Genomic DNA, 25,731 nt, shown 5'->3' on the forward strand with positions numbered 1-25,731 from the left:
CTCAAACCAAGACACTATTACTGGTTTTGTGGAGTTTGTAGACCAAATTGTTCTTAAACCGGACTGTTTTTAAACCAAGGTACCACTGTATAAGGGCAACACGATGACCATATACACATGTAATAGACAATCTTTATAGAATAGGTACCTGGCCTGGTCCTGCTGTCACTCACCACCCTCTCTGCTGGACTTCTGGGGTATTTCAGCCCTAGATGGGTGTCACTGCTGCTTTTGAATGGAAGGCAAGCTTGGCTCCTATCTGTGGTGACCGCCTACCATTGTATAATTGCCCAAGATGCATTGTCCTTAAAGAGGGATCTACAAAATCTATTGTTCTGGTCCTATTGGAACAGTAGATCGATAAAATTAATATGGAGATTTTATACATTTATTGGCCAGGGCTGTAGATTTGGGGTAATTCAACATGGCAGGGAGCAACGCAGATGGGATCCAAACTTGGCTCCCATGGAAAAGCATGAGCAACGCCCATCTATCCCTGAAATAAGCACCCAGGGACCTCTTGGCAAGTGTGGGGAGTGGTGGCACCCATTGAGAAGCCCTTGGGCTCTGTCTGACCTAGACAACCACTGGCACAGTCTGAGACATGCATGTAACCCATGGCTGCAAGAGAATGCGACCTTTAAGTTGAAAACATTTCCCTTACCCTGTGCCAGATAAAAATGGTGTAATTAACCTCAAGTGAACCCAGTTTTTAAATGATTCAACTCACAGCCCCCTATATTTGTTCTTCATCTTCTTTGCATATGATTGGAACATCCCCCCTCCCTTCCTTACCTTTTGTGAAATGTTGTGTCTGATTACATTTTTTTATTTGACAATGGAGCTGATTGAAATCTGATTAGAGGTTTTCCGGGGTGTCTGAAGGGTGAAGGTTGCAATGGACCAACACATCTCCGTGTGGATTTGGCTAGTTCTCCGTCTACACCTGCCTAGAGAAGAGCCCAGGGAAATCCTGCTGAAATTCAGCAGGGAGCTGTTGGAAAGCTGCCTTGGCTGAATTAGAGACACACTGAGTCACATGTATTGTTGCTCTGAATTCGGCCAGCTTGATCACTGCGAACGGGTGGTCAGGGAGCTGACAAACACATTAATAGTTTGTAATGCTTGTGCATTGTTTCCTGAAGGGGCAATTCACCTGCAGGAGGAAAGTCGAAGATCATTGCTCTGCATGTTTGCGTCTGGGGGGGAAAAGCCAATCTGCAGTTTGATCTTCGCGAAAGGGAGCGCCTGGGAGCTGAGAGTTGCTAGCTTGTCTTAGCTGGAAACTGTGGGGCGGTCTGTACAAGTTGCCCTCTGGGGATTTGATACAGGCAATGCTGTCTACTTACAAGACTGCATTTGCCTCCACAGAGGCTCTGCTTATGAAATTGACAATGTTCGAAAGACCCTGTAAGTTTCCAATAATCTCTGTTCCAAAGAAAACCAAGCTCTTTTCTGCAGTGGAGTTTAATGTGGATTTGAAGCAGATTCCCTTTTTCTCCCTTTGCAGCATCCTCACCCAGGTTCTCCTCCTCCAAGCCTGCACTTCCCCTCCTCTATTCAGATTTCCCAGATCTGCAGATAATCCAATAAGAGGAGCAAGAGATTTCCTGGAGCAGCAGCCTCTGCCTGCAAAGCTCTGTAACACTCTGCCTCTCGCTGTGTGTTTAAGGCTTCTTTTGACTTATTTCCACCTCCAGAATGGGTGAAGGCTGCAAAAGAGGGCTTCTGACATTTAGGGTTCTGTCGCTGAAGGGTGGTATACAAATTTAATAAATAATCATAATCTGCCCATCTCATGGCATTAAAACATCATAAGCTTCATATATTGGAGCAGGGGGCACTGTCATACAGTGGTTCCACTCCTTCCTCCTGGGCCGTGTCCAGAAAGTGGTGGTGGGGGATGAGTGTTCAGACCCCTGGGCTCTCACTTGTGGGGTGCCTCAGGGTTCTGTCCTCTCCCCCATGCTTTTTAATATCTATATGAAGCCGCTGGGAGAAATCATCAGGGGGTTTGGACTGGGTGTTCATCAGTATGCAGATGACACCCAGCTTTACCTCTCCTTTAAATCAGAACCAGTGAGGGCGGTGAAGGTCCTGTCAGTGCCTGGAGGTGGTTGGAGGATGGATGGCGGCTAACAGATTGAGGTTGAATTCTGACAAGACAGAAGTACTATTTTTGGGGGACAGGGAGCGGGTTGGTGTGGGGGATTCCCTGGTCTTGAATGGGGTAACTGTGCCCCTGAAGGACCAGGTGCGCAGCCTGGGAGTCATTTTGGACTCACAGCTGTCCATAGAGGCACAGGTTAATTCTGTGTCCAGGGCAGCTGTCTACCAGCTCCACCTGGTACGCAGGCTAAGACCCTACCTGCCCGCGAACTGTCTTGTCAGAGTGGTTCATGCTCTAGTTATCTCCCGCTTGGACTACTGCAATGCACTCTACGTGGGGCTACTTTTGAAGGTGACCCGGAAACTGCAATTAATCCAGAATGCGGCAGCTAGACTGGTGACTGAGAGTGGCCGCCGGGACCACATAACACCGGTTCTGAGAGATCTGCATTGGCTCCCAGTACGTTTCCGAGCACGATTCAAAGTGTTGGTGCTGATCTTTAAAGCCCTAAACGGCCTCGGTCCTGTATACCTGAAGGAGCGTCTCCACCCCCATCGTTCAGCCCGGACACTGAGATCCAGCGCCGAGGGCCTTCTGGCGGTTCCCTCATTGCGAGAAGTGAGGCTACAGGGAACCAGACAGAGGGCCTTCTCGGCAGTGGCGCCCGCCCTGTGGAACGCCCTCCCATCAGATGTCAAAGAGATAAATAATTACCTGGCATTCAGAAGACATCTTAAGGCAGCCCTGTTCAGGGAAGTTTTTAATATGTAACGCTGTACTGTTTTTAACACTGATTGGGAGCCGCCCAGAGTGGCTGGGGAAACTCAGCCAGATGGGCGGGGTATAAATAATAAATTATTATTATTATTATTATTATTATTATTATTATTATTATTATTATTATTATTATTATCATATTTCCTCAAGGAAAAGAGTGAAACACTGGAAATGTTCAAGAACTACCTTGCTATGGTGAAGAACAAATTCCAGAGAGCACCAGCTATGCTAATGACTGATGATGGGAGTGAGTATCGCTCACGTGACATGCACCTGACCATTAGGTCCAGTCGTGGTCACCTCTGGGGTTGTGGCGCTCATCTCACTTTATTGGTCAAGGGAGCCGGCGTACAGCTTCCGGGTCATGGTGAACCAGAGCAGTGCATGGAAACGCCGTTTACCTTCCTGCTGGAGTGGTACCTATTTATCTACTTGCCCTTTGACGTGCTTTCGAACTGCTAGGTGGGCAGGAGCAGGGACCAAGCAACAGGAGCTCACCCCGTCGCGGGGATTCAAACCGCTGACCTTCTGATCGACAAGTCCTAGGCTCTGTGGTTTAACCCACAGCGCCACCCGCGTCCCTCTCCAGAGAACATAGACCTAAGCTTATTCCCACATATGTAATCCACTCCTTCTTCTCTGACAGGTGGAGGTGCTGCTGGAGGCCTTCTACAAGATCACCCAGGGGCAGTAGAGGGCAGAAATGTGGCTGTCTGCGCTTTCTCCATTATAGCTTGCCATCACCTGGAGAAAGTGATTGAATACCTCCCACAGTGTCAGGAGCATGTCTCCAAATTTCTTCCTCTTCTTCCCCTTCTTTTTTGCTGCCTCGTGGCAACAGACAGAGGTTTTGAGGGGCTCCTGCCGTGGTACCATAGCCATGAATAGGTCCTTCAAAAGGAAGAGCGATGTCTTCTCTCTGTAGCATGGCAGCAAGCAGAAGACTTGAATCTGCATTCACAATGACTGCGAGAGAATATGGCAGGAGGTTTTTGCATCGGCTGACCAATAACAACTACTCCATCTGAGGGCCGAGCAACTGTACCAAAGCCCCTTGGCTGAATCTGCCACCGCAGTGGTAAGGACAAACCACCTGTTTTCTGGTTTCCTTCTCCCCAGCGTAATATCTAGGGGTTTCTGTATTCAGCATAAAAGCAGGGAAAGTGACTTGCACCTCTCTCTCTCCCAGCAACATCTGACCAGCCTGTTGCACGCCATCCTCAGGATGGAGGAATATAACGCAGCTGTGCGCCAGCACTTCCCACAGCTGCTGATCGCTCACCTGGGAATGCTTGTCAACTTCCCCTATGACCAGGAATTCCTCAGGTGAGTAGTGTGTTGCAAAGCAGCCAATAGAGTCCTTTTCCCCTTCAGCCTCTGGGAGTTTCCAGTCCAGTTGGTTTTCCAAGGGAGGCTCTCCTTCAGGCGGCTACTGGGGAGCAAGGATGGGGAAGGAATTTGATTCTGTTTGCATGTCAAGACAGATCTGCATAATTCACAATTTCTGAAAATATCAACTTCTGGGGAAGCCTTGTAAACATGGTTTTCCACTTTGGTTCTTGGTGCTCTGACTTAAAATAATCAAATACCAAACAGTACAGAAAACCAGGATCTTTTGATGCTATCCTGCTGAGAGCAGCTCTTTTTTCTTTTTTCTTTTTCCAGATAAGGGGTCCCGATTCCCAAAGGCTGTGGCAACGACCCACCTGGTAATACTGGCCTTCCTTGAATACAGAGAAGCTAAGGGACTTCTGCACATCCTTCTCAGCACCACTGGAGAGAATCTAGAGACAGCCATCATAGACCAATTTTTCTGCCCGGAGAATTTCAGCCGGGGTTGTGTGCCATAGTAAGGTAAGAGGAAGAACACAGTGACCTTCTAAAGGTCTGGCAAATGGAGCTCAAGGCATGGGATAGGAATGTGTCCCTGAAAGTGATACTGGTGGATTCCTCCCATGGTGGAAAACATCACCGCTGCTCTCAAGAACAAGGAGTTTGCCAGAATGCCACAAGCAGTGGGATCTATCTACATTGAGGTGAGGGGGACTGACCCAGGAGGAAATGGGTGCAGCAAGGAGGCTCTGGCTTGGTTTCTGCCGAGAGTTGGGCTTTGTGTCCTTCAAAACTGTTTCTCCCAGAGGAAAGTGTCCTTCCACTAACAGCAGAGAGTCCCCCAAGGCCAAATTCTGCATCTCTTCTGCCGCATCCACGCCATCTTTGGCTACACTGAAGACATGGTGAAGCAAAGTTTGGTCTCTGACCAATACAACCATGTTGTGGTTGTCTTACAACATAGCAGAGGCCTCTTTATTGATGAGATCTCTGTGGGTGAAGGGGCTTTTGTGGTCTCCCTACACAAGGTCTTCCTGCAACATTGTTTTTGGGTGGCCCCAAGAAGCGCAGCTTCCAAGGTTCCCCATTTAAAGGCTTTCCTCCGGATGCAGACAACAGACACCCCCCCCCAGTTTAGACAGCAACCCCAATGGGAGTTCCCCAACATGCCCCCATCAGAGTTTGGACCCTGCACCTACATTTACCTTCAATACTCTGTGGCTTACATCAAAGCTACTTAGAGCCTAAGGATTGTCTACAGTTTTGGTGTTCCTCAGAGTAGACCCATTGGACTTAATGTACATGGTGAACTTAGGTCCATTCACTTCCATGGGTTTGCTTCACACAGAACTGTATTGGATACAACTCTCTCTCTGTAGTAAGAATATAAAGGTAAAGGTAAAGGGACCCCTGACCATTAGGTCCAGTCATGACCGACTCTGGGGTTGCGGCGCTCATCTTGCTTTATTGGCCGAGGGAGCCGGCGTACAGCTTCCGGGTCATGTGGCCAGCATGACTCAGCCGCTTATGGCGAACCAGAGCAGTGCATGGAAACGCCGTTTACCTTCCCGCCGGAGCGGTACCTATTTACTTACTTGCACTTTGACATGCATTCAAACTGCTAGGTTGGCAGGAGCAGGGACTGAGCAATGGGAGCTCAGCCCGTCGTGGGGATTCGAACCGCCGACCTTCTGATCGGCAAGTCCTAGGCTCTGTGGTTTAACCCACAGCGCTACCCGCATCCCTTAGTAAGAATATAGATGGTGGATAAACCGAGAACCTGTCTAAACCTTTCATCACTGAAGAACACACCTAGTGCAACCACATATAGGCAGCTTTTCCAGCTGCGTGCAAGTTTACATGTTTCTTGTAACCTTCTGATGGTAAATACATCCAGACCAAGCAATCTCAGAATCTCTCTTGGACAGCAAAATTCTTGCAAGCTGGGCATGTGAAATAAGGGAAATATATCTATAAAGGCTCTTTTACAGGCTTGTGGAGAAAAGAAATTGAGGTGTTCAGCAAAATGAGAGCTGATTTTTTTTAATCACTCCCTTCTTCCCTATGCTTCCATTTTAATATGTTGCACTAATGTCCCCCCCCCACCCCTTCATTTGATTACAGCACAGAGTCACTGATGCAGCAGCAAATTAGATTTTTCTCTTGGCCTTAATGTGCTGCAATAATGAAATCCATGACTTTCAACCTCACAGGTTGACATCACCTGTATATTGGCAGTTCAGAGCTGAAGGCTGGGAGCTCATTTGTCTTACTCGGGCTGGCTTTCTTTCCCGGGAAAGAGCCCCCAAGGAATGATATATTTTGTGCTATCTGAGCTTTCGAGGCTGATAAAATAGTTTTAAAACTCACACACCAAAGAAGCTTTGTTCTTTTGCTTGAAATATATTTTGCTCATACCGTGTCTTAACAGACACCCTGTTTCCAGAATCTGAGGCACAGGGGTCAGCAGCAGTCTGCATCAAAGATTTTGTAGATGTGTCCCACTTTACAGAGGGCAGTCCTCTGACTAAGGGCACCCCTCACTTTGAAGGGCTGTGTGATCTGAATCTGGCTTTGAAAATAAAGAACGCTAAAAAGGGAGAGCAAAATAGTATGTCCTCTCTTTTTTTAGTGATGTCAAAGGATTGAATTTCTGTGTCCAATGAGCATGCTCAGTCCCTTTGCGGTAGGAGGGATTTCATGCCCTTAGGGACTTTCCTGTATATTTTTGCTACTTCTTCAGATTTGTAAATGTTCTGCTTTTGGCCTTTTCTAGTAATCAATGTGACCTGTCCTGTACCTAGACCAAATTCAAAGTTTCTAGGTGATGGGGAACTATTTTAACAGTTTGGGTACCCCAATGAGTGAGTCAAGTTGCCAGGCAACTTGTACTTATGTGAAGGATAGGTTGCAGTAGTGTTAATGTAAAGAGATATGAGCTATCTTTTCCTATAAACAACTATGGATTTTGCTGAAAGTATAATTATACAAACATGCTCATGCATGATTACAATTATTTAAGCATTATTGCTGCAGGTGTGCGATAGCAATTATAGAAGAGCACTTACGCTGAGATTCAGTTGTACAAATATCAGCACCTGCTTGCTTTACTGAAACAGCTTAATTAACATAATATGTTCTATATTTGATTACACCAAAGTGGAATTGTGTCCACCAAATCAAAGGCACATGTTTCTGCTTCTGAAGCATAATTGCTTAATTGTTGTTGTATATATTAATTTTTTCATTATGTTCCTTGCCTGAAAGTCCTTGACTTCAATGCTGCTTTCTGCTCAAGGAGTTCGGCTCCCTTTCTGTTTCCATTTTAGCAATATGGTTAGTCAGAATTCCAAGGGGATTGGCACCAGCAGGGGACTTGAACTGAAAACCTCTGGTTCTTAGGTTGATACATAAACTAATGTGTATTCAAGACCCATGGTTCTTCTCAGACACACAAGGGAACGGGGAGGAACAATCACTGGGATTGGCAGGTGGTATGTCAGGGACTAGGGACGCGGGTGGCACTGTGGGTAAAACCTCAGCGCCTTGGACTTGCCGATCGCATGGTCGGCGGTTCGAATCCCCGCGGCGGGGTGAGCTCCCGTCTTTCGGTCCCAGCTCCTGCCCACCTAGCAGTTCGAAAGCACCCTTAAGTGCAAGTAGATAAATAGGTACCGCTTTATAGCGGGAAGGTAAACAGCGTTTCCGTGTGCTGCGTTGGTCTGGCTTGCCAGAGCAGCAAGTAGATAAATATATAATAAATATAGCGGGAAGGTAAACGCCGTTTCCGTGTGCTGCGCTGGTGCTGGCTCACCAGAGCAGCTTCGTCACGCTGGCCACGTGACCCGGAAGTGTCTCCGGACAGCGCTGGCCTCCGGCCTCTTAAGTGAGATGGGCGCACAACCCTAGAGTCGGACACGACTGGCCCATACGGGCAGGGTACCTTTACCTTTTTACCTATGTCAGGGACTGTCAAGGTTCTGAAGGGTGTGTGGTGGACTGGCAGGGAACCAGGGAGCAACCCAGGACAGGGTACCAGTGCTTTATGGGATGTCACACCACCCACGAAGCAGGAGCCCGGGGAAGCTGCTGTTTTTCATCTACCACATGCAATAGAATGAAGAGCCTGCCAGCAAAATAATACTTTGCCAACCTCCTGGGATCTCAGCATGTGGTTTCCCATCCAATGTGAAACCACACCAGACCCTCCTTAGCTAGCAGTTTTATGGGGATCACCCCCCGCATACTTCAATCTGCAGGAATGGATGGATGTTGCCCATTGTATTTACTTCATGGTCAAAGCCCTCCATAGCCACCGTCTGCATGTGTGTGTATTCTTCGTTGCATGAGTTTTTCTGTAATTTCTATTATCTGCATGCAACATTAATCCTGCCATAATGTATGAGAAATGCTTTGAACCTTTGAATTGTGCCAAATACCATCTTCAGCCCAGTTCAAAAGCTACAGCTCTGAAAGCTTGGCCAGTTTTATGTTGCAAATGGGAGACACTGGCTGGCAGAGGGCCGGGAGACAATGATTTCCCCTAACGCCACTCAGAGAGTTTGCAGATCAGCTGACATTTGAACTATGGGCTTCATGGTCCACAGCTAATACTTTTGACCTACTGTGCAAGCTTTCAACATGTCTAGCAATCTGGCTGCGCCCATAGCTAAATGTCAGCATGGCCAGACAAGGCAAATCTGTAACTGCTGGAAAGAAGCGACGCTCCCCAGTCCCTGGATCGGGCATAGGCAATGTGGTGCCCTCCAGTTGGACTACAACTCTCATCAGCCCTAGCCAGCCTGGGAGATGTAGTCTAATGACACTACCTGGCCTAGACTGAGCGTGCTTTAATGATTCATGGTAGGACTTACAGCAAGATGCAGAAATAACAACAATCCTGTTTGGAGGAATCTCCATGTTGGATGCAACCCTTAACGACGTCTGGTTTAACTTAAATGTGACTGTTAGAGGCAGAATTAACAGAATGTTTTCAAAACATCCAAGCTTAATATTCATCTCATTAAAGCTGAAGCAGTAGTGGGCAGTGGAGCTCTCAAGGAATATAGCAGAGACTCTCATGTAATTAAAGCAATTACTTCACTTTGGCATATCTGGAAAGTTGCCATTCCCTGTGTTTAATAACGAAGGGACGTAGTTTGACAAGATCTATGCCTCTATGTACCATAAAACAAACTGCTGAGCTGTCTATTACTCGGGCAACACAAACCTATTTTTCATTCTGTTTTGTCAGGTCTAATTTCTCCCAGGAGCCCAGATTGCATTAGTACTCATCAGACTTAGGAGGAAGGAATATTTTTATTATTTTAAAGTTGATCCATTGATTTCTTTTTCTCTCTGCCTCTCTCTGCTGATTAAAAAAACACTCCCCCAGAAACCATTCCATGGCTTCTTTAAATAATATATTCCAGAACAAGCCATGTGTGGAAGTAATTGACAGGAAATACGAAATGCTAGTTTCTTTCATATGATTTGGAATGTCTTAAAAAATGAAATGGCAGAACTCTCCCTCCTTGGAGGTTTTTAAGCAGAGGTTGGATGGCCACCTGTCATGGATGCTTTAGTTGAGTTTCCAGGGGGTCAGTCTAGATGACCCCCAGGATCCCTTCCAATTCTAGGATTCTTGTTTCTGCTCTCTGCAAGCACTGCTTGAACTGTTGCACAAAACCAATATAACCAGAGGCTGGACAAAAGAGCATGTTCTGTTGCAAATGACAGCTCCGCAGTGCCACCTTCAAGCCTTTGAAAAGGCTTATCGGCGACAATGCTTCATTCCCTGTGTGGAGGTCACTGAGCAGATGTTCCAGCTGTGCCTGACTGAAGCATGCAGCATCCCATGGTGGGGACTGGGCGGGTACAATCCTGCTTTCTTCACGGGGACAGCAGGGTGCTGCGGCTGCGTGTGACAATGAATGGAAGAGGCTGGGCCATCCTACTTCCCCGTCTCCTCACCCCCCCCATCATCTATCAACCAGCAACAGTGACATCTAAAACAGGAACATCTAAAATAGGCTGTTGAATTAGGTGATGTCCTGAACCAGCACATTCTATGATGGATCCTACGGTCATCTATCATAATAAAGTCAATGCAAAAGAGACCAGATAAGCCCCTTTTCCAGCAAAGCAATACCACCTCTCTGCCAAATACTGTCTTGCATCATGACCTTGGCAAGCTGGAAGAAAATGCACTTCGTGTGATTTACACGGTTCACCAATTCCTTTGTTCTTCCCCCAGATTAGCTATTTTAAAAATCACTTGCGGTTTGCACCCGCTCACAAAAACTTCATTAATCACTGCAGCAGAGGCAGTATTTTTTTTTTTTAAGTATGCTACTGTTTTAGGGAACCAAATATAATTAGCTGTTTTGTGATTCACTCAAACTGGCAGCCTTAATTAGCATAATTGATAGGCTGATTAATGAATAAATCATGGATTTAAAATGGGATTTTTAATCAGTGCTGTCCCTTCGAAGAGGGTGTTTCTGTGCCAATCATAATATTCTAAATTATTTGTGTGCACTTTTATTTCACCGAACGTGTCAGAGATGATTTGGCAGTAGCTTTCGTAAGGCAGGTATCTTCAATTACCCATAGAGCATATCCTGAAATGAGATACTATATTTATTTAGTTAATGCAGTACTGTTGATTCAAAAAGAAGAAGAAAATTATCTGATTGCCGTATTGCTCAGAGTCCTGCATGGAGTGAGTCAGTTGTTCTGAACGACAATTCTATATTTTTAGATCTCAAATGTTAACTCTCTCCTGGATAGTATATGACTGAGCAGTCACAGATAGTGACCATGCCAGCTTCTGCTCTAGGATAAGTTTTAATTGCATAATTATTGGCTTGGTGCAAGCGTGTTCTTTCTCATCTGGTCTTGGTGTGATGACTATTGGTCCCATCACTGCTTTCCTCCACCCATGCCTCCTGAATAACTGGGGCTGCAGAGTTATTAATGTTCCCCCCACTAATAGGTTAGCAGGAAGGCGACGTGACATGGATGCCAGAAAATTCAGACAGAAACAGGAGTAGAACCACTTGTGTTTGCTGAGAGCCACTGTGGTGTAGTGGTTGAGAGCGGTAGACTCATAATCTGGTGAACCGGGTTCGCGTCCCCGCTCCTCCACATGCAACTGCTGGGTGACCTTGGGCTAGTCACACTTCTCTGAAGTCTCTCAGCCCCACTCACCTCACAGAGTGTTTGTTGTGGGGGAGGAAGGGAAAGGAGAATGTTAGCTGCTTTGAGACTCCTTAAAGGTAAAGGTAAAGGGACCCCTGACCATCAGGTCCAGTCGTGACCGACTCTGGGGTTGCAGCGCTCATCTTGCTTTATTGGCCAAGGGAGCCGGCGTACAGCTTCCGGGTCATGTGGCCAGCACGACTAAGCCGCTTCTGGTGAACCAGAGCAGCGCACGGAAACACCGTTTACCTTCCCGCCAGAGAGGTGCCTATTTATCTACTTGCACTTAGACATGCTTTTGAACTGCTAGGTTTGCTGGAGCAGGGACCGAGCAATGGGAGCTCACCCCGTCACGGGGATTCGAACCGCTGATCTTCTGATCAGCAAGTCCTAGGCTCTGTGGTTTAACCCACAGCATCACCTGCGTCCCTTGAGACTCCTTAGGGTAGTGATAAAGCAGGATATCAAATCCAAACTCTTCTTCTTCTTCTTCTATTTGTTCCATGTCCAGAAATCAACCCAGCAAATACGATTGCTGCTGCTTTTGGCCCACAAACGATACGCAATTGGTGATGTCTCCTCCATTTGCATGGCATTTATTTTGCACAATAACATAATCATGATGCCATAATTTAATTAATTACAAAAGAATTATGCACCTTGGGATACCTTAGACTTGAAACTGAGATTGAGTCAGCAAAAAAATAACATTTCAGTATATTGGACTCCACAATGTTTCTATAGGAAGATGTTGGAGGTGTAATGTTGAGAATGCCTTTTTGAGGCATGATATGGGCTTATCAGTCCTTTGAGTCTAAAGTTGTTAGTAACATATATTTGTGTTATTTTAAACTATATTCCTGAAGTATGCAGATCAGTGGCTGGACAATGAAAGTGGATTTTGCAAGCCATTATGGTGGCTAAGATACCTACACTTTGGGATAACTGCCCATTGTTTATTTTGCAATGGTTTGAGGACCTCACTGCCCTGGGTACATTCAAATGTGTTTTGTATTGTATAGACATCGGTTTTGTGTTGACACCTATTTTGACATTTGCATGGCTTAAAGATCCGTGTACTAATAATGGTCCCTATATCCACTGACGGTGGTTTGTTGTTGTTGCTGACATCTGTCGGTCTTGGGAGACATGGAAGATTGTAAAGGTAAAGTCAAACCGTTGGAAAGTTACAGTGCTTGCTGTGGCTGTAGAGACCAATATGGGAGAGACATGTTTTGTTGCAGCTGGGGCAGATGAAGGTGTCCAGTTGTGCTACAGCAGATGCAGCATGGCGTTTTGTCTCTCTGTGCTCCTCCCAGCCATTCCTTCTCTGGTCACTCTGTGGGTATACAACCTGAGTTTTCTGTCTGCAGGCACTGCGATTGTCTGCGAGGGATTTCTATACGGCAGGGTTAATGTTATCATATTTGCAGACACTTTGTAATAATAATAATAATATTTTTTATTTATTTATATCCCGCCCTCCCCAGCCAAAGCCAGGCTCAGGGCGGCTAACAACAATAAAATAATACAACATTCTAAAATCATTTCATTATAAAATTAATTCAAATCAAATTGATGGCAACCATTGGGCTAGAGTTCTGTGAAGATTGCCAAAGGAGGGAGTCAGGCTGTGCCCTGGCCAAAGGCTTGGTGGAACAGCTCTGTCTTGCAGGCCCTGCGGAAAGATGTCAAGTCCCGCAGGGCCCTAGTCTCTTGTGGCAGAGCGTTCCACCAGATCGGGGCCACGGCTGAAAAAGCCCTGGCTCTGGTTGCGGCCAGCCTAACCTCTCTGTGGCCTGGGACCTCCAAGATGTTTTTGTTTGAAGATTGTAAGTTCCTCTGTGGGACATACCAGGAGAGGCGGTCCCGTAGGTACGAGGGTCCTAGGCCGTATAGGGCTTTAAAGGTTAAAACCAGCACCTTAAACCTGATCCTGTACTCCACCAGGAGCCAGTGCAGTTGGTATAGCACCGGGTGAATGTGATCTCGCAGCGAGGACCCCGTAAGGAGTCTCGCTGCAGCATTCTGCACCCGCTGGAGTTTCTGGGTCAGTCTCAAGGGCAGCCCCACGTAAAGCGAATTACAATAATCCAGTCTGGAGGTGACCGTCGCGTGAATCACAGTGGCTAGGTAATGCAAAGTTGGTCTGTCAACAGGTCTGCTGCCAAAAGCCAGCTGCCCATAGGGCTCATCCTTGGGGATCCTGTCCTCTTCCATTCTGTGTACATGGCCAAGCCAGAGAGCGCCTCAGGTGGTGAAATGGGACAGGCTGCCTTTAGTTCTTCTGGTTTGCGCTCAAGCTGTCCATAGGGTTGGGACAATCTCTTCAATTAGGGGCTGGGAAATCAGTTGCTGAAGTGGTCACTTCAGGAAAATGTCATTGCCTTGTTCCTTCCCTTCCTCTTAATACAAGCAGCTGCCAAGGCTATGACTTGGCACCCACTTCTGTACTTGTACTAAATGTGTTGACAATGCACTTGATAAGCTAGAGAGAGATATTATAATTGAGGGACTCAGGTATTTACCTTCCCAGTGAAGAAGGCATGGAAAGTCGTTTTGAATAAAGAGGGACAGGATTGCCATTTCCTTCATGAATGCTTGCATTGAACAAGGAGCACAAGTTGGGCTGACAACCCAACACCGGCATGTATTTCCAGTCTCCAATACGATCATTTCTGTTCAGGGTTCTAGCCAGCCTGGAAGAGGAGGCATCTCATGGCAAGAATAAATTCAGGAAAGGGTAAAGGACACCTTTTCCTTGTCCCTCTACTCCACAGACTTCCCCCGATTCCCCCTGTTTTGAAGGCTTCTGAACCTTTCCTACTGTATTTTTGGAAAGTTATTTGCCTTTCCGCTTTGCATTTGGACACTTCTTACCATATTGTAACCAAATTTTGCACGATGGTTCCTGAGATCAAGGAGTAGGTTTTCATCCGTTTGGATTCCATTGGATGCCATTTTGAATCAAGATGGCTGACTGAACATTTCAATATGGCACTGATTTTAACCAGTGATTTCAAAACAACTGTGATTTTCCATTTCTTAGAATCCCTGAGCAAAGGTGCACGAGACTGTGTGTTTGTACATGTTCCAAAACGTGGGAAATTTTCCTGGATCCAAAAGACAGAGAAGGGAGTTTCCATTTATTTTGTCTGTTAATCTCATAGCATTCATCCCCTCAACCCTAAGTCATCACTTAGGCAGGTAAGTTCTCTTTCTCCCTCCCTTTGTCCCCACCCCAAAATCTAATACTCTGGGTCTCATAGACACATACAGTCGACCTGACACCTGGTTTCTTCTGACCACTTTTGTCTTTTCCTTGGGGACCTGTGAGTGACCCATAGAAATACAAAAATTTAGCCTGTCCATGACTGGGCAACAGTCTCTCTCCCTCTCCTCCATTAAAAGGTAGCAGCAAAGGCAGGAGTTCCTATATGTGGTGTTCAGTTTTAACCTGGAAGTTTCATCTCCGAATAATGAGGTACGTTACTCTTGAGTAGGCATAGGCAAACTCGGCCCTCCAGATGTTTAGGGACTACAACTCCCATCATCCATAGCTAACAGGACCAGTGGTCAGGGATGATGGGAGTTGTAGTCTCAAAAACATCTAGAGGGCCGAGTTTGCCTATGTCTGCTCTTGAGTATCTTACCTCACCCGCTGTCAGTGTTTAAGCACCACTTTTGGAAAACTAGGGCAGACTTGCAACACAACCCCTTTCTCCACCCCCTCCCCCACAATCACATCCCATTCATATAGTCTCATGAATCATAAAAGAAAACATTCTGTTTTAATTACGAAATTGCATTCTTCCATACTGTTCCAGTTATACTACGGACTGCACTGGGCTCTTCTACAATGTCCCATGTTGCTGCAGCAGCAGCCAAGTCCTTTTTGGTTATTTTTGTTTAACCGAAGCCACAACCTGAGTGAAATAATAATTTAATAATAATAACCATTTATTATTTATACTCCGCCCTACAAAATTTACTATTTGTAATATTTGTAATAGAAGTATATACAAGGGAAATGTTTTTATTCTTTTAATTCTACGGGTGCTTTTTTGAGGAGGGATGGCTCCATTATCACTTTCAGCTGGGGTGGCTACAGGTCCTACTTTGCAGAGGATGGTTGTCTGTTTAAAGTATTGACAGATGGCAGTGGGCACCCTGCTCCCAAATGGTAGGCACTCAGCCATCTGAGCTTGCTGTTAGAGGGAATTAGCATTATATCAAAAAGCGCCCTGATTGTGACACTATGTGTAATCAAACATTCAAGTTGTGAAAATTGCTCTGCAGGCTATTCCTTATTGCGTTTTTTTAAAAAATAAAAAAATGTTTTTCTCCATGATGAAATGTGAAGGGAAACTTATTTTAGTTATTTGAGAAATCTTACGCACCCTCACCTGCTTGCTTTCAAGCTTGTTGGTGTAATAAATGGTTTTCTGTGTCAATCCATAATCAACTTCAACGTTTTAAATTACTGTTTGGATTTACTTGGTAGATTTTTGTGAGTCATAACAAACCGAGGAGGCTGATGAAATGCCACAGGAAGCCAATCATAAGATAAATGGGAAAACTCTCATAACCTTGACAGTGAAATGCCAGCTGTCACGACCAGAATCATTAAAAGATATCAGTCGTATTGCAAACCCACCTTCCGTTCTCTGATTAAACTCTGTTCACCCGCACTGCATCTTTGTAAAATAATGACAGAAGGGAGCCCCGGCACACAATTTGTTGTTCTAATATTGACAAAATGCATGTGCGTGGAATGGCTTGTCTCTTTCACGAAACCCATGGCGGGAAGCGGATGTGTCTCTATGGGTTCTGTGTTGTGAGATGCACACATTTCCCCATTCAGAATTCAGCAGCTCAGGTCATGGTCATAGCCAAGGGGTAGGGTAGGGGTGGGCAGCTGCCCCATCGATCAAGTAAAACAATAGAAATACTTAACTAACTGACCAATCATGTTGGTTCTGCCCCCCTAACAAAAGTCCTATTATTACTTATATATAAACAACTCTGGACCAGGTTACCCGAAAACCAGATTTCCCTTCCATTGCCCATTAAGGACATAAAGATAAATAAACCAACTCTGTTCCTCTAATTTTAGCAATAGCCCACACAGGTCTTCTGACAAATCTCAGCCCATGCTGATACCTAAAAGGGCTTTGCTACACCTACAGTGGTCCACCTGCCTTGCTCGACTTACTTTATTCCCACATATGGTTTCCAAAAATAAAAATAAAAATCTGATTCTTCCATGTCACATGGGCACAGCGGGAACTCGCGCTGCGCTCCAAAGGCTTCATGTGGCTATCCCTGAAGCCTGGAGAGTGAGAGGGGTCTGTGCGCACCGCCCCCTCTTGCTCTCCAGGCTTCAGCGAAAGCAATGCGTAGCCTCCGGAGCACGGAGGGAGCGCTCTCTCTGCCCTTCAGAGGCTTCACGTTGCTATCACTGAAGCCCAAGGAGCCTGCATTCGCTCCATAGGACGCACACACATTGCCCCTTAATTTTTGGAGGGGAAAAAGTGTGTCCTATAGAGCGAAAAATATGGTACCTTCCCACCATACCCTGGGACCTTTGTAAATAATAGAAATCCAGCACTGTCTCTTTGGAGTCATAAGCTAACAAAGAATTCCACATGTTTGAGAATTCTGATGAAACAGAAGCAGGAGCAGAAAATGCTGATGTCTGCTTATTTGCCCCATATCTGGAATGGAAATCTATCTAGCAAATATAATTGGCAATTGCTGCTGTTGTTTTCAGTTCGCAAGCTACACATAACGGATGACTCCCTCGCTCCATTTGCATTGTGTTTCCTTTGAAATTGAAATGAATGGTATGGAACAGGGGTCTGCAAGGTTTACCTCGCCTGGGCCGGTTCACTCCAGTGGAGATCCCTCTGTGGGCTGGATCGTGCGCATGCACAGGCGCATGCGCCTGTGATTTTCGACGTCTCTGCATGCGCAGACGCAATTTCCGGCGCTGCAGAAGTGAGTCCCCATACCGCACTGCAACGGTTTAGCGCAGTATGCGGGGATTTGCCAAGCAGGCGGCTCAGTTTGGGGGCGGCTCGGGGGCCGGTTAAATGACCCCTGTGGGCCACTTGTGGCCCATGGGCCTTAGGTTGCCTACTCCTGGTGTGGAATGTTGTAATGATAGTAAAGTTCCACCACAGCGGACAGTGAGCTGAATAATGTAGTTTTTGTCTGAAGCCGAGCTGCAGCAGAACAGAAAAGCTCTGCATGTGACAACGAACATGGGTGAGAATGGAAATAGATGCCGCCTTCCATTTCTGGAAGGTCTATTTTGTTCAGCCAAAATTTATCTCCTTGTAGTCCCTTCTTCCCATCCTATTCCCAGGACTCAAGCCCACAACATATCTTGAACATATGCCTTGGGATGTCAGGCAACGATTCAGCTGGAATGAGGGAATGGCAGTGAGATCAGTCAGGATAGCAGGTCTGGTGATATTCCCTGGCCTTTGCCAAAGTTTTCAGATCAGTCTTCTTTGCTTGTCTGAGCACAAAGGAGAGCTGTTCCTGCTGTCTGTAGACTGCCATTATTGCACAGGAGCAACGTCTTGGAGCCCAAGGAGTGAACAAATACTCCTTGTCCTTCAGCTATCTGTCAGTATGACCCCACCTGCTTTAATCTTCTCTTATCTAAGCTAATCACGGACACACTTCTTTCAGCCTCTTTCGCAGGATTTGCCTTTTAGACTCTTTATCATGTGCCATTAAGTTTGCTAACTGGGGGGGGGGGAAGCACCACTCTGCTGGTTTGTTTGGGTACATCTGACTCCTGGAATGGAGATGGAAAAGCTGGTTTAGCTGGTCTGCCTGTGGACATTTTTTAAAAATGTATTTCTTTTGGACTTTCATGCATACACAAATACTGAGCATAGCGGTGGGGTGGGTGGGCTGAAAAGTTGTGTGCATGGCACCAACCCAACCCAACTGCAATTGGAAATGGTGGCTGTGCAGGCCCTAGCCTCTCCTCCAGCTATGGGCATGATAGCAAGCACTGGTCCCATCCCAGCTGAGGAAGCCTGGTAGTCCAATGACCATTTCTTCCAGATGCAAATGGGTGGCGATAGTGCCCTAAGACTTGTGGTGGAGAAAGAAGATGAACTGGCAAAGGAGTGTATTTCATTATGGTCTTCACTACAAAATGCATGATGTGATTTTACTTGCAGTCTGAGCTAAGTTGGCTCCCTTTCTTGTTGTACTCTGCATTAATTTGAATGTTTCTCCCCAGGAGGACAATCAGTGAGCACATTCAACTTCAGTTTCCCCCATCTATAAAATTGGTTGATGTTTTCAAGCGTATCCTCTAGCTTCAAAATTCCTTAAATGATATGCTTGCTAATGTCATGTTATGCATCAGAAAGGTGAAGAACTACCGTATTTTTTGCTCTATAAGACTCACTTTTTCCCTCCTAAAATGTAAGGGGAAATGTGTGTGCGTCTTATGGAGCGAATGCAGGCTGCGCAGCTATCCTAGAAGCCAGAAGAGCAAGAGGGATATTTTTTTTTCTTGTTTTCCTCCTCCAAAAATTAGGTGCGTCTTGTGGTCTGGTGCGTCTTATAGAGCGAAAAATACGGTAGCTTAGTAGTCGCATGGGGTGGGAAAGGAATGCTTTAGGGGGTTGTTATGGGGGGAATGGTTGGTGGGCAGAGTGAGCAGGGGCACAGCCCCATGTATTATAAAACAAAATGATCAGAATATGGCCTTTGACTTTAATTGGCCATTAGCCCCATGCGACAAATGGCTTATTGGATGAGAATTTGTTATTCTGTTTCTCTTTCCAGCAGTGCAGGGGACATTGATGATTGCATTACAGATGTCCTCTTGGATATTGGCCATCTCTAAAAACAAAACAAAACCCAAATGCATCTGGAGAGATTGATAGTGGCAGGCTGACCTTCAAGCACCCACTGTTCTGCATGACACCTTTTCTTCAAATGTCATTCCCTGTAATAGCAAACTCAAGTGGTGAGTGCCAAGAGGATTGGTGCCCAAACTCAGCATGTGGAGTGTAGGTGGGTTTCCACAGGGCAAGACACAGTGATAACAGCAAGAACTTTTATTGAACTACATCACTGGGTAACAGGGGCAAAGCAACTGCCTATATACATTTCTGAAAGTCTGGGCCACTCCCACTCCCAACTTCATTGGCTGTCTAAACTTCCAAGCTGCCAATCACGACTCAGAGTTCAAGGGCCAATGGCAGAGGCCCAAACCCTGAAATGTTCTGTGATTGGACATCATGTATCGAATCAGAACACAGGAGCTCAGGCAAACACAGACCACTGAATGCATAACAGCATGCATGGGGGAAACCCTGAGGTTTGCAACAGTGCTAAATAATCTTGCAGGGTGGGGGGAACTCTGAAGGCAAAACCACAACCATACCCCAGTACAGTTGTACCTCAGGTTACAGACGCTTCAGGTTACAGACTCCGCTAACCCAGAAATAGTACCTCGGGTTAAGAACTTTGCTTCAGGATGAGAACAGAAATCGTGCCTCGGCAGCGGGAGGCCCCATTAGCTAAAGTGGTGCTTCAGGTTAAGAACAGTTTCAGGTTAAGAGCAGACCTCCGGAATGAATTAAGTACTTAACCCGAGGTACAACTGTACAGCACAACGAGAAGAGTCTATGCAAAGTAACATTTGAATGTTGAGCATTGGTTGTAGGAGAATATAAGTTTGGAGTAGGGGTGAAATGCTTTAATAATAATAATAATAATAATAATAATAATAATAATAATAATAATAATAATAATTTATTATTTATACCCCGCCCATCTGGCTGGGTCCCCCCAGCCACTCTGGGCGGCTTCCAACAAAACACTAAAATACAATAACCTATTAAACATTAAAAGCTTCCCTAAACAGGGCTACCTTTAGATGTCTTCTAAAAGTTTGGTAGTTATTTTTCTCTTTGACATCTGGTGGGAGGGCGTTCCACAGGGCCCTCTGCCTGGTTCCCTGTAACTTGGCTTCTCGCAGCGAGGGAACCGCCAGAAGGCCCTCGGCGCTGGATCTCAGTGTCCGGGCAGAACGATGGAGGTGAACTTGAGCTCCTTCCTGCTTAAAGTTTTCTGTAGGAGGCCATGGTTGTCTGGCAGAAACCCTAAGATCACCTATGTCAAAGTTTTGTTACAGACCTCACTCAGACATTTTCCTAATATCAAACTCCTGCATGGATTGCACTTATTTTCATTACAGGATTCCATTCCCCACCATCAATTTGCAGATAAAATAACACATTTTATTGACCTTACTAACAGTTGCACCTACAGCTTACATGTTTTGAACATAGAATGAGAGTAAAACTACGTAAAACTAAGCTTTCTGTTAATGTCAAGGCTATGCTAGCTGGAAGGTGCGATTTCATTGGAACTCAGAAACAAAGCCGGGTTGGTTGCCTCTGATCTGTGTACAAGAGACCTCAAAATACACATACATGAGCACACCAGAGGCCGATTTACTTGCTGGCATCTGTCCCACTAAGGTAACTGGGATTTCCGGTGAGCTGGAGCATTAGTGTATTGGGCAGCTTGCTAGAAGTGTTATTCTTGTAGCTTAAACTATTTTGCTGGCTTTTGGAAGTCCGCAGAGGTATCAAGTATTTTTGGGGGGTTGGGGTTGGGGGAAATGTCACTTCAGTGTTTAATTTTCAAAACTATTTAACTTTCAGGACTACTTTTATTGTAATAAGGCAAGAAGAGTTGTGGTGGATCAGCTTAAAAGCATAGGACCCTCATACCTATGGGACCGCCTCTCCTGGTATGCCCCACGGAGGACCTTAAGGTCCATAAATAGTAACACCCTAGAGGTCCCGGGCCCTAAGGAAGTCAGATTAGCCTCAACCAGAGCCAGGGCCTTCTCAACACTGGCTCCAGCCTGGTGGAACGCTCTGTCTCATGAGACCAGGGCCCTGCAGGATCTGATTTCTTTCCGCAGGGCTTGTAGGACAGAGTTGTTCTGCCTGGCCTTTGGCTTGGAATCAGCTTGATCCCCTCCCCCTCTTTCCTTTTTCCTTTCTCTTTCTGTGATGGAACTCCTATTTGGGGACTTTCCTGGCTTTTTTTCTGGCCCATGTAGAACCAGTATGGATAGTTGGCCTTGGTGAAGACTTGACGTTTTCATCCCCCCAAAAAGTTTTTGATTTGAGTTCCTACTGAAATGAGGCTGCATTTTAATGTTTTAATGTTGTATTTCAATCTTGTTTTTAAGTTGTATTTCAATCAATTGTTTTTATATCTGGTGTCAGCCGCCCTGAGCCCGGTCTTGGCTGGGGAGGGCGGGGTATAAATCTTCTTCTTCTTCTTCTTCTTCTTCTTCTTCTTCTTCTTCTTCTTCTTCTTCTTCTTCTTCTTCTTCTTCTCCTCCTCCTCCTCCTCCTCCTCCTCAGCATCCTGTTGCAATGCATAAGAGCAGCAGGCATATTCTCAGCATCCTGTTGCAATGTATTAAAATTATTCTTATTCTTATTATTCATCTTCTTATTATTATTCTCAGCATCCAAGAAATGCATAAGAGCAGCAGGCATTTAGAGACATGTTGAGTGATCATGACAGCCACCACAACTATCACAGGATCATAGAACTGGAAATGTAACCTTGTCTAACCCACAAGTGATGAAGGAACATGGCTGTCAATGATTCCCTTTTTTAAAGGGAAATTCCTTTATTCCGAATAGGATTCCTCGCAAGAAAAGGAAAAAGTTGACAGCTATGTGAAGGAAACCCAGTACCACAGCAGTGGTGCACATCCTTGATAGATGGCAATCCAGCTTCTGCTTGAAAACCTCTCATAGAATCATAGAATCATAGAGTTGGAAGAGACCACAAGGGCCATCGAGTTCAACCCCCTGCCAAGCAGGAAACACCATCAAAGCACTCCTGACATATGGTTGTCAAGCCTCTGCTTAAAGACCTCCAAAGAAGGAGACTCCACCACACTCCTTGGCAGCAAATTCCACTGTCAAACAGCTCTTACTGTCAGGAAGTTCTTCCTAATGTTTAGGTGGAATCTTCTTTCTTGTAGTTTGGATCCATTGCTCCGTGTCCGCTTCTCTGGAGCAGCAGAAAACAACCTTTCTCCCTCCTCTATGTGACATCCTTTTATATATTTGAACATGGCTATCATATCACCCCTTAACCTCTTCTCCAGGCTAAACATGCCCAGCTCCCTTAACCGTTCCTCATAAGGCATCTAATGAAGGAGAGACCATCACCTCTCAAGATGAACTGTTCTACTGTTGTCCCTCCTTGTAACTGGAACCTATTGGTTCAGATCCTAAGCTCTGGAAGAACAAATTATCCCTTCTCCAGGCTAAACATATCTAAGTCCTTCAATGTTTCCACATGACTTGATCCTTCACTCAAAGGACTAGGAGCCACTGATAGCCTCATTCTGCATGGGCTTGTCTAACAATTGTCTTTTAAAGCTATCTAGGTTGACAGCCGGGATGCGGGTGGCGCTGTGGGTTAAACTACAGAGCCTAGGACTTGCCGATCAGGAGGTCGGCGGTTTGAATCCCCGCAACAGGGTGAGCTCCCATTGCCCGGTCCCTGCTCCTGCCAACCTAGCAGTTCAAAAGCATGTCAAAGTGCAAGTAGATAAATAGGTACCGCTCCAGCGGGAAGGTAAACCGTGTTTCCGTGCGCTGCTCTGGATTTGCCAGAAGCGGCTTAGTCCTGCTGGCCACATGACCTGTACGCCGGCTCCCTTGGCCAGTAAAGCGAGATGAGTGCCGCAACCCCAGAGTCGGCCATGACTGGACCTAATGGTCAGGGGTCCCTTTACCTTTACCTAGGTTGACAGCCAAGTCTTTATGAAAGAAGACAGATCACATGGTTTTTGGGTTTGTTTGTTTTTTTACAAAAAGGGTCCAAACTACACAGTGCTCCTGGAAATACGTTGAATGTTGTTTCCCTCCGATGAGGAAAACCTTTAAAAATTATCAAAGTTAAGAAAAAGTGTCTCTCTGAACATGTGCAAAATGCCCCATACAACACCATCTTTTCAAATGCACATTAACAATGTCTTTCTCTTTTTGGCAACTCCTGCAGCCAAGCTGGTGCCAAATGTATTGCTCTGCTTTCCTTTGGACCACAGCAGTGAGGCTGAGAGGTGAGTCCTGTCATCTGGGCAGCCCAGAACCTCCAGACACGCTGCCCAGGCTTGCCCATCAGAGAGGTCTCTTTGGCTCTGCTAACACAGCAAAAGCAACATGGGGGACATCAGTTGCAAGTTACTGGTCTCTGCCGTCACAGCAGGGGCTGTGATTCTCCAGAAGTTGAGCGTCATCCATGGAGGTGCACTCTCTTGAGACAAATGGATGACAACAACAACAACAACAATGTAGGAAAGCAATCACCTAAACATAGAACACACATATGCACAATTTCTTGGGGAAATGACATGATGTGATCACAGTGGACGCTTGGGTTGTGAACGTGATCCGTGCGGGATGCACATTTGCAACTTGCAGCGTCCACAACCCACAGCGTTGCGTCTGTGCACGCGCGGGTTGCGACTCGACGCTTTTGTGCATGCACAAAGCGCGATTTAGCGCTTCTGTGCATGCGCGGCCGCCGAAACCCGGAAGTAACCCGTTCCAGTACTTCCAGGTTTCGGCGGTCCGCAACCCAAAAAAACCCAACCTGAAGCGTCTGTAACCCAAGGTATGACTGTAATTTCAGAAACACATCAGTCAGATAGATATGTTGGTTGGAATGTCTGAGCTTTAGAAATTCATCCAACTAACACAAGTCTTCTTACTTCTTACTCTGATAGTGTACTGTTGCAACATCTATATTTTTCTGTCCTGGATTCTGAGGTTCTGAGGGATGAAGACGTGAAGCTGCACTGTAATCAGTCAGATCATTGTTTGAGCTAGCCCAGTGTCCTGATTGATAGTGGCTCACCCAAAAACCAGAGACCCTCTGCTCCGCCCTTGAGCTCTGCCCCCTCGCTCATAGCTGTTCATCTCATTTGTACATCTGCTTAACACCCCTCCTCCCAAATGTAATGTGAATATTAATTTGTCTTCATGGCCTGCACAAGAGTTTTGAAACCAGCCTTGATCTGTTATTCCCTCTCTCCTTTCTTCTGGTTTTCTTGCGAAGCCACTTAAACTCATTTCGAGCCAAGCATGATCCGGAGAAGTCTGCTGTTATAAATCACCCAATAACTCCAGGGGGAAACTCTGCATTGCCTGCAGATAAAAAACGAAAGGAACAGCAATCCAGATGCCATCTATTCATTAATGTGACCCAGCAAAGTGGTTTTCCCTCCTAAGTCTTGCATTTGCTTGCCATGGTGAAATACAACGTGGTCTTTATTGGGAGATGGAGGGCAAATGCAAACTCGTGTTGGCGCATGAATTCACTTCTTGAAGGGGAGGTTTGTGAATATGTTCTTGACGGATGTATCTCATTTGCCTCCCCCTGCAGCAAAAAAGCCTCTTCATTAACCTGAAAATCTTGTCAGCTCTCTGTATGCGCAACTGTCAGTCCTGCTTGCTGCTCTGTGCTATAGAGGGGTATCACACAATGGGTTTTATTCCGCAGAAGAAGGAGTGGGAGCAGATAGACTTAGCCGATAAATATTCATGATGAAGAGTCTGTGATGTTAAATACTGTGCTGTCAGCAGGACTAATTATTCATGGTCAGCTTTAAAAGGCAAGGAGGCTTTACAAATATTGGAGTAACATAATACAGATAAAAATCGATTTAACTCTCAGGTTATGCATTCTGAAACTGGTGACATCCTCTGTTAGCAAATATCAGGACAGCTACACTGATGACTTGGATGGAAAGGTATTGATTTACGCTAGGAACACATCTCGCTTTGCACATCATTTAAGTGTGCTGAGCCTCAAAAGATGGTTAAATGCCTCTTTGTTAGAGCCAGATCTACATATATAACAGATTAATAGGATTGAGTGACCTGCTCACCACATGAAACAGATACTTTGCCCTCTCCTTGTGGAAAAGAATTTTTCCCCCAGTTCAAAGCAAGGTAATATCACATATCATGAAGGACATTTGTGTGAAGTGTCAGACTCTGCTTTGATTGAAAGAAAATGCCAGAACCAAGAGGGGCTGAAAGGTTCACCTCTACACTCCCAATCAATTATAATTCCCCCCCCCTCAAGAGGAGTGAATTAGGCATTCTACTTTACAGGATTTTAAAGGGGCACATGCCCTGATATAATCAAGGGTGAAACTGGATATGATTATGCTATTTCCATGCATTTAAAACACAGAACTGCCCCAATCA

General features: G+C 45.7%; 1 long non-coding RNA gene across 2 annotated transcripts; it reads left to right on the forward strand.

Annotated features, from left to right (window-relative positions):
* The first annotated feature begins 3,040 nt into the window (after positions 1-3,040).
* On the forward strand, positions 3,041-5,600 carry LOC308594014. Of its 2 annotated transcripts, XR_014011225.1 has the most exons (4): positions 3,048-3,134; positions 3,534-3,965; positions 4,077-4,213; positions 4,553-5,600. It is a non-coding gene; the product is annotated as an uncharacterized lncRNA (long non-coding RNA). The 2 variants fall into 2 exon arrangements; XR_014011224.1 differs by having other exon boundaries at positions 3,041-3,965.
* The last annotated feature ends 20,131 nt before the right edge of the window (positions 5,601-25,731 follow it).

The sequence above is a fragment of the Podarcis bocagei genome (genome assembly GCF_964188305.1).
Source record: "Podarcis bocagei genome assembly, chromosome: 8".
Lineage (NCBI taxonomy): Eukaryota > Metazoa > Chordata > Lepidosauria > Squamata > Lacertidae > Podarcis > Podarcis bocagei.